Source organism: Malaclemys terrapin, chromosome 2, assembly GCF_027887155.1.
Source record: "Malaclemys terrapin pileata isolate rMalTer1 chromosome 2, rMalTer1.hap1, whole genome shotgun sequence".
NCBI lineage: Eukaryota > Metazoa > Chordata > Testudines > Emydidae > Malaclemys > Malaclemys terrapin.
The window spans coordinates 200936590-200946382 of NC_071506.1; the positions used below are offsets into that span (position 1 = coordinate 200936590).

At 43.2% G+C, this 9793-nt stretch overlaps 1 protein-coding gene across 5 annotated transcripts in view; it reads right to left on the reverse strand.

Annotated features, from left to right (window-relative positions):
- ITPRID1 (ITPR interacting domain containing 1) overlaps positions 1 to 9562 on the reverse strand; it is a 76585-nt gene extending 67023 nt beyond the window's left edge. For 3 of the 5 annotated variants that reach the window (XM_054016786.1, XM_054016784.1, XM_054016787.1), the window contains exons 1-3: positions 9449 to 9562; positions 2202 to 2343; positions 161 to 268 (exon numbers count right to left, since the gene is read on the reverse strand). The gene's annotated coding sequence lies outside the window, so the exon portion shown is untranslated. The remainder of the gene's footprint in view (positions 1 to 160; positions 269 to 2201; positions 2344 to 9448) is intronic. The other 2 variants (XM_054016785.1, XM_054016788.1) reach the window with 2 other exon arrangements.
- Positions 9563 to 9793: the final 231 nt, after the last annotated feature.

The window sequence follows — 9793 nt, forward strand, 5'->3', positions numbered from 1 at the left end:
ATTTTCAGACATATGTATTGGGATTGCACAACAAGTTATGTATATCCTGGGATGTGTAAGTGGAATACTATATATAGTTCTAAACTGATCACCTGCATTTAGGAAGGATTAAAAAAAAAAAGAGAAACCCCCACACAAAGATGGCCTTTGCTATTATTACTTTGAAAGTATTTGTAGAATAGAATCACGGTCATCATCCTGAGTCTTCTCTCTTCTCTATATACCAATATATAGCTCCATCAGGTGAATGGAGCACAATATACATAACCTAGTAAAAAAAGAAAGAAGACACAGGATGCACAACGTCAGGAGTAGAAGGGGAGCGACATAGGTTGTAGCATGCACTTTCCTCTACCAAAGCCCTGCCAGCTCCAGGGAGGTGAGCACCAGCAGTGACCAGTCCCAGGAGGGTGGGGGTAAAAAAAGATTTCTTGCACCCTCTTTCCCCTCCCACCCCAGGCACCTGTGCAGAACTGGTCACAATCTAGCCCTAGAGACGGGATCACACTGGAATCTCAAATTCAAGCCTCCCTCTGCCAAATTTGAATTGGAAGAGGGTTTCAGCTTCAAATTTCTGGATTTGAACCCACGATTACAGTTTTGGTTCATATCTAAAACTGGAAGGGATTCATTTTCTGGAACCTGTTCCCTGTTTGGAGGTGGACCAAGATGGTGGAAATCTTGTGACAACAGCCAATCTACATACACAGTGGAACAATTTTAGAAGGAGAGGCTAAGGGAGCCCAACATCAGAATATCCCTGAGGGGTGGCAGATCCTTGTTCCAATCCATTCTCTCCCTCTGGCAGAAGGGGTATTTGAATCTGGAATCTCCCACATCCCATGTGAGTACCCTAACCACTGGGCTAAAAGTTATGAGGGACGACTCCTCCTTGTTTCCCCCAACCTTTAGGCCATTTTGTGTACGCTCGCCTTCAGGGGCCTGATCCAGTAGGTGAGCTCACAGCACAGTGATCAGGTCTGTCCCACAAGTGAGTTAGGCATAGGAACACCTATCTTCTCCCAGTTTGTGCATCACTCTGGGATTTAGGTGTCCGGATACCTGGTGTGGTCTGCAGCGCACACGCTCAGAGGCAGAAAAGTAGGTGTCTAAGGACTGTTTACTACAAAAATTTAGGCTCAGTGATTTTAGATGCCTACAAGATTCAGGGGCACCTGAGCAGGGGCTATGAGATTCCCAGTGGGGGCCTGATTCTGTGGTTTAGGCACCTAAAGCGGCAGTTAGATAATATGTCTTTTTGTGAATCTAGCCCTCTGTGCCTCGATTTCCCCATGTATACTAAACTGTTTTACAGAGACATTGTGGGGCTAAATTAATTGTTTGTTAAGCATATTGCAATCACTATGTGATGCTGGTGTAGAAGTGTAAAATATATACTGGGGACTAAAATAATAATAATATGAAATAATTCCATGGTATGAAATAGAAAACTTTTTAAAAATACAGCAGTTACTCAAAATGGAAAAAAAGTTCAAATAATGCCTTATTTTTATCATGATTTTGTAGATAAAAATCTGCTGTGAATTACAGGTCACAGTGAAGTCAATGGCAAAACTTCCATTGACTTCAGTAGGGCCAGGATTTCACTCCTGTTCTTATTAAAGTAGAAGTACTAGTGCAATGTAAGACAATTAATGCGGCTCTTTGTGAATGAATTCTGTGACGGAAGCTGAATCATATCATAATGTTAAATTTTAATCATAATGATTTAGCTCTTAATTGAGAAAACGAAGCATAGCAGATGATAAGAACCAACAGCACCCTCACTCCCCAAAATTTTCCATTTGAAACACAATGTAAAACTGTACAGAGAGAAATAGTTGAATTTTAAACCTCTTTAATATTGTCACAAAAGGGAAAGTTTGAAAATTTAGCACAGAGCTCATCACTCGTGAAACTTGATACAACCTGTTAACTAGAACAACTTATACAAAAGCAACAACCTCAAAGGTCTAGCAGTTCATTCCATTTGACCAGATTCCATTGCCTTCATTAATAACATTTCTTGGTCAAACAAGTACAAGCTACAAGGCTGGGAAAAAGCTAAAGAAATCAAGGCTACAGTTCTTTTAACTGGAACATAAACCAGAAAAATAAAAACAAAACAGCATTTTTTCCATTACATTGGAAGAACAGAAGGCATTTTGTAGTATAATAAAAACAGTTAGCTGCGATCTAACCTGTATTGCTTGCTCCAGCTGTTAATAAAATGGAATTGGTGTCTGGGTGCATCTACATCTGTGCTGTGCTACTCCCTCAAAGACTGAAAAACCAAGATACAGGAACTTGTGCTCATGGGTCAGCTCTCCAGCCCCCATTAAACTAAAAAAACAAAACAAACAAACAAACAAAAAAACCAACATGAAGGGCCAAGAAAGGCTGTTTGCCAACAAGTGGTGTTTGAGTTGACAGTTAAGATGGATGATTGTTTGCTTATCCTCCCTGCCAAAGGAACGTAGGAACAATGTCTAGTTTAGGTTCTAATGATGAGAAGACTTAAAAAAAAAAAATCACAGAGTGAAGGGGGGTGTGAGAGAGAACTGAGACAAATAAAAAAAGTAGAAACTGCTTTATTTGCCTTTATTTTTAAGAAATGTATTCCTGTCTCTTTAACACAGTGTGACCCTTTGGCATATGCACAAGGGGAAGGATTACACTTTACTAAGGAAGTAATGCAAACTTGTCTTCATTTGGTTACCATGGATATGGTTCTCTTTGATACAAACCCTTCCATTTGCATTGCAAACAATCACAAGCAATGAAGGACACAGAACTTGATATTCAGGATGCAGAGCACCTGAACCTCCCTGTAAAAGCTCACAAGTAAAAAAAGCCAGACCTGTAGACCTGCATTGGTACTTAGAATACAAAAGTTGAAATAAAGGATTTAGGTTTCAGGTTCTTAAGTAACGGGTACATTCGATCGTGCTTGAGACTCTGTAACCAGCAAATGACATTTCTACTGATATCTAGTTTTGAACTGTAGTTTCAGGTTGTTTTTTTCCCCCAATTTAGTAGCTACTTGGCACCAAGGTTATATAAATCATTTGATATTTTCAAAGTACTAGATTTCTATCAATACTGGAATGGAAATGAAAGTGGCAAAGTTGTATTTTTATTATTGTTATTTGTTATTGGTATTAACATCATGCCTAGGAGCCCTAGGGATAGACCAAGACCCCAGTGTGCAAGATGCTGTGCGAGCTAAAAGAATAAATGCAAAATCCCTTAAACAGAGCTACATGGATCCAATCTGAATGCATAGTAGCAAATAGCAAAGTGAAAAACTGTGTCATTTGCCCCAAAAAGGAACGGCACATAATTGATTACTAGTAATTCTGTTTATTAACTAAAATGTAGCCATCATTATAGTCATTAAGTCCAGCACATCATTTTTATTCCATGTGATACCAGATACAAATGGTCCAATCCTGCTCCCATTGATGTAAATAGCCAAATTCCGATAGATTTCAGCCGGAGCAGAACTGGGTCCCAAATTTGTCAGTCCATGTCAGTTATTACAAGAACCTATTAAGGGTTTCTCATTTCAAAGGATCTGATACAGTTTAAAAAGGAACTTTATAAAGACATTTGGCTAAAAATGCTGTTTAATCACTTGGGGTTGGATCGTGCTGTCTTTGCACTGGGAACACAGCAGTCAGATCACCCCAAAGGAAGCAGAAAGTAAGGGGGCCTCCCTGAGTTCCCCAATGTATAGGGGAGCACACAAACTGTTGCATCACTAATAACTGCAGCATGATCTCCTTTGCATGGCCAGCCAGCTTTGCCAATGTAGGTAGGGTGACCAGATGTCCTGATTTTATAGGGACAGTCCCGATTTGTGGGTCTTTTTCTTATATAGGCTCCTATTACCCCCCCCACCCACTGTGTGATTTTTCACACTTGCTGTCTGGTCACCTAAATGTAGGTGGAGCAAGGAGGGCAGAGCCATGGCTGCCTAATCCCTACCCCTTCCCTGCACCATTTGAGGTACTGTCTTCCCCCAGAGGAGTAAATTAGGGCTGCAATTCAGCCCAAGCCTTACATATGCCATGCAAGGCAGAGGAGGCGCCTTCCTTCCTCCCTCCCTCTCAGATACACCATTGGAGCCACAGAAGAGCTGTGCAGAATCTAGCCCTGGAGAAAGAACAGCTGATTCAGAATGTAAAGCAAGACTATATCACAATTATTTACTCCTGAGGGCATTCTGCACCAAAAAGTTAAAAATTCTGTACCAAAAAAAACAAAAATTCTGTGCACAATATTTTAAAATTCTGCAAATTTTATTTGTCAAATAAATGTGGAGGCGCCAGCATGGCATTGGGGAGCACAGGCCACTGACTGCACAGAGGTTGGAGATCACTGTGCAGCTCTCCCCTGGCACACGGACTCAGCGGTGAGGCTGCACCCAACCCTGACACAATACAAGGACTGGGCCTGTCCCAGAAACACCCCAGAGCCCTGCCCCTCTATGCCAGGTGCACCAAGTATGGGCAGGCAGGCTCAGCAAGGCAGGGTCCAAGTGTGGGGGGATCCAGGTGTGAATTGACAGGGTTCTGTGTGAGGCAATCTAGGTGTGGGCAGCTCAGTGGGGGATCTGGGTATGGGGGGGATCTGGATGAACAGGCTCATTCAGGGGTTCTGGGTGCAATGGTAATGGTAATGGGACTCTGCAGGGGGGTCCACGCGAAGGTGGTTGAGGCTCAGCTAGGGGGATCTGGGTATCGGGGGATAGAGCTCAGCAGGGGGGTCTGAGTGTGGGGGCGGTCCAGATGAAGGAGTGGGGCTTAGTGGGGTGGGGATCCAGGTGCAGCTGGTTGGGACTTGATGGGGGCGGGGGAATCTGGGTGGCTCATCAGGGTAGTCCAGGTACATGGGGAATGGGGCTCATGGATAAGTACTGAGTGTGAGGGTCTGTGTATGAGTGGTCTGGATGCACGGGGTTGGGTGGATGGGGGAGCAGCGCCCTGCAGAGGGATCCCTCCCCCTGCAGCTGAGGAGTTATGGATGCAGGAAGCTTCCTGAAGTTGGGGAAGAAATCTGGGGGTGGGTCTGAACTGGCCCTAGATATTGTGCAGGGGAAGAGGAAGTCCCTTCCTCCCCAGCCCAGCTGGGACTAGCAGCTGAGCCCAGCGCAGGGTAGGAGTCATCAGCCAGGTCTTCCCCAGTCCCGTTCCCTGCCCCACAGTGATTTACCTCTCCGCTTGCTGCCCTGGGCACCCAAAACATACTTCTGGGGAGGGTCGCGTGACTGCTATTGTGGCTTCCCTTTGCTTCCCCATCAGAAAGTCATTTTTCTGTGGGGAAGCAAAGAAATCTGCAGGGGACAAATTCTGTGCATGCTCAGTGGCGCAGAATTCCTCCCAGGAATAACAATTTAGGACAGATAAGGAGGACTGTTGTGTACATGTGAAACTCCTGGGGAGATTCAGGGAGGTAAAATATAATTACCAGACTTGGAAATTGACCAGGACACGAGGCATAGACATCCTGACTTGAATAAAATGAGTCATTGGATCTTCAGTGAGCAGAAGAGGTCAGGATTCCAGTTTGATGAATATGCCAAGAGAGAATAGGACCCCTAATTCCATGCTAGGACATTAATTCCATACTGCCTTGGGGCAGAGTGCCACTTACTGTATGGTCTGTCTGGGAAGCTTAGCCCTCAAACACACAGTCCCCAGTACCACAACTGAATCCAGATCACCACTATCTGCAACAACTGAGTTTTCTCATCCAGACCAGCAAGTCTACTGAGATTTGACATGGAAAAAGCTAGAAAGGGGAAAGGAGAGAATTGCTTGGTATATAAAGAGTGGGTCTGATTCTCCGCTCACAGGAACCAGTTTTACACTAGTGTAGCTCCAGTGACTTCTGGGGATTTGCTCCCTGTTTATATTGGTGCAAGTGAGAGGAGAATCAGACCCAATATGTTTCTTCCTCCGCCCCATCCAGATACGTTTTGCTTTTCATTTTCTTCTAAACCTGGGAGCTGGCACCATGCCTAGCCCAGCATGTGTTTTTAAAACTATATTTGCAGAAAGCTAAAGTCAACTGCTATTGTATTACTGAGAAAATACAGCAAGAAAATAAAGAGCAGGAAGCTTTGCGAAAGGATTGGGGTTTTATTGTTTGTTTTTTAGCTGACCTCTTACTTTACATTGTGGGCCCAGTTCTCAGATGTGAGCATCTACCTGGTTGCTGAAACATTCACTTTAGGGCCTGATCCAGTGAGGTGTTGAATATCCCTCATGAGATGCTGAGTGCCATTTTCAAGAGGTGCTTGGCACTTTACAGGACCAAGACTTTCAGATACCCCTGTGCCCATTTTAGGCACCTCCCATGGCCTTAGTGATAACTTCCCCTCAGTAGGACTTTCCCTCTGCCAGGCCCTTAGATGAGCACACTGTGTGCAGAAGAATGGGCCCAAAGACCCTTCCTCCATCCTTGTGTGGCCTGAGTAAAGCACAATTAGACACTGCATTCAGGGTAGTTACTCTGTTGCTACTCTTCCAAGGCACACAGCACTGCAAAGAGGACATGGCCCTCCTTTCCCTTCACACTGGCCCATAAATCGGGACAAGACAGCAGAGGAAGGCAGGCTGGACTCTATAAAGGGGTACAGCAGCAGGACAAGAGCTCCCCCTGCCTACGAAGGGGTTCCCTATTGCACAATGCTTCCCCATTCTCCCCCAATGCAGTGCAGCAGAGCTTCCACCCCCAGTGCACAGCTAGGTCTAGCAGGCATGTCTAGTCCAGTGTTTTTAGCATTCCAGGTATTCCCTCTAGCAAGGACAGGGAAGTATAGCAAATACTGAGGTAAACTTTTCAATATAGCGCAGGCAAAATTGGCAAGTGTTGACTGTTGTCTGCAAAGGCAGAACCTGGCCCTCTAACATAGGTGCTTGAAAATTTATTGGGCTCATACTTTCAACTTTTCAGTTCCATTACTCCTGTCCCAAAAGCAGAGTCCTTTCCTTCCTCCCCATTTTCCATTGCTATGCAATTAATTTTGAAATGCTCCTGCAGGCATTTTTTTTTAAATGGCAAATTTACCAGATGGTAGCACAAACTTTTCAAACTCTAGTAGCATGGCAAATTAGTTAAATGAAATAGTCATTCTGAGTGAATAATCCATTGAGAGAGGTGTTACCCCAACACCTCTGAAATAACTTTCGTCTAGATCCTCCACCCAATAGATCAGTTCCCTGTATGTATTCAGAGATATATCCACTTACTTGAGTGAGGAAAAAAAATGTTTGGTTCTTTTTAATTCTGTTAGTCCTGCAGAGGCATCACTTCTATGGGAAAGGCTGTATTCTATCAGAGGGGTAGCTGTGTTAGTCTGGATCTGTAAAAAGCGACAAAGAGTCCTGTGGCACCTTATAGACTAACGGAAGTATTGGAGCATAAGCTTTAATATTAAAGCTTATGCTTCAATACTTCTGTTAGTCTATAAGGTGCCACAGGACTCTTTGTCACTGTATTCTAGTCTCTCTGAAATCGACGCACTTGCTAAATTCTACATGCAGAGAGCCATGTTCCCAGCTGGTATAAATCACTGTAGTTTCATTAACTTCATTGGAGCTAAACACATTTACACCAGCTGAAGATTTGGCCTGTTATTTTTATTTTTAGTGCTGCCAGAGTCAGAAAGAACCCAATTTGACTCTCAGAGCCCAAGCTAAATTCACAGAACTGAAAAATAAAATTGAATCCAGTAAGTACGGTGAGATAAACGTAGAACCCTGCAATGTCATTTTTATAGGGCTGCTTTTCAAAGTAGAACTTAATTTTAAAATATTTTTGCACTCATTAATATTTATAATAATAAACTTTTGGAAAGTATTCTATTTCCTTGCCAACGTCTATTCCCACTGCCCCATTGCATGCAAACACTGGCTTATATCTCCAATACAAAATCAGCATTGGCTATGTGAATATAACTATTTTTGATTGGTGTCCAAAATGAATAAGGCAGGAAATGTACGCTCAGTTTCTGCCATCCTTACTCATACTGGGCCTGATTCTGATCTTACTCATGCACCCCAGTTCACAAGCAGCTCCACTGGCTTCAATAAGAGTATGTGGAACAAGATAGCCTTATCTGAATTCTGATACTTTTCAGTCTAAGCAAGGCTATCTGAATAAGGATAGAATTATTCAGTCCTTGGACTAATCCCCTACTCCACGTGAGTAAGAGTGGCAGAATCAGATGTTAAATACTACAGTTATGTGGTAGATTTGTTCTCGTGAATATTTAACGAGCACCTTCCCTCTTCCCCCTCAGGGGTCAAACTTCTGCTCATCTTACACATGCAAAAGTCCTTTTGAGTTTAAGTGAGGAAGTAGATAGGATTTTTCCCTAAATCATTCCCAGTTTATCTGAGAGACTACAGGCCTGATCCAAAGCCTATTGAAGTCAGTGGAAAGCTGCCCGTTGCTGTACATTTCATTGCATCAGGCCCCACATGTGCTAATGACTCTATAGAACTCTGCTGTCTGTGAATTTATATCGCAAATTCTTAGGGCAAGGGTTTTATTCTGTTTTGATATGTATAGTCTAATCAACTTTGCTTACATCTTCCATATTATGGGCATCCCTCACTCAGTCAAATGTCCATTGATGTCAGTGAGAATTTGCCTGAGTGAGGACTGAATGGAAACTGAGAAAAAATAGTACAATAGACAGGTTTGATTTAGGATTTGACCTGCTATATAAAAAAGGAATAATGCATTGCTGGAGAGTCAAAAAATCTGTGTGCTTGATTACTAGCACCATGAGTTAATCACTAGGCGACGCAGTTTTCTCAGTCAAAGAGATCTGAGATAGAAACAACAATAAACAATTTCCAATAGACACAACTAATTGACAGCATGTGAGATCACTAGTGAGTCAGTCTTTCCCATCACTAGTGAGTTGGTTGCACCATTAGATGCATAACACACTTTAGTGTACAAAGGATTTGGTCTTTCAAAAAGTATTTTCCTTGGCATCACCTTCAGGGCCGGCTCCAGCATTTCTGCCGCCCCAAGCAAAAAAAAAAAAAAAAAAAAAGCTGCGATCGCCGGCTGCAATTGGAAAAAAAAAAAAAAGCCGTGATCGGCGGCAGCAGTTCAGCGGCAGGTCCTTCGCTCCTAGAGGGAGTGAGGGAACTGCCGCCGGCAAATTGCCGCAGGTGCCGCCCCTCTCCCTTGGCCGCCCCAAGCACCTGCTTGTTAAGCTGGTGCCTGGAGCCGGCCCTGATCACCTTTCTGCCAGCTGTGGGATATCTATAATATATTTGTAAGACAAACATGGCTTTAATAAAGGTTAGGGGAAAGTAGTAAAACATTACTGCGAGGCTCACTCATTTTTATAGTCCTACACCAGAAGGTTATAATAGTTAAATAATATATATACAGAGAGAGTGAGAAATAGCCTTACCTATGGAAGTATGAAATCCAGAAACCACTTTCTAAAGCTCATCCAGAAGCAGAAAACTAACAGATAAAGCTCTCCAGCAGAATTTCCCATTTTAGCTCAACAGCTTTCACGCTTTAAAAATCCTTGACACAGCTTTAACAGTTCCTAATGGAAGAAAGGAGAAAGGACAAATATTTGCCTAATCTATGTTGACATTTTCATATCCCCACCCATTCATTCTAAAGAGAAACCTGTTTTTCAGATACACCTTATCTGCTCCTACTGTCACACAAGTGTTCTCAGGAAGGGATGGTGTGTTCAGTGAGCTAACTAAACTGTTCAACATGCAAACTGGAGAGGGGAGGG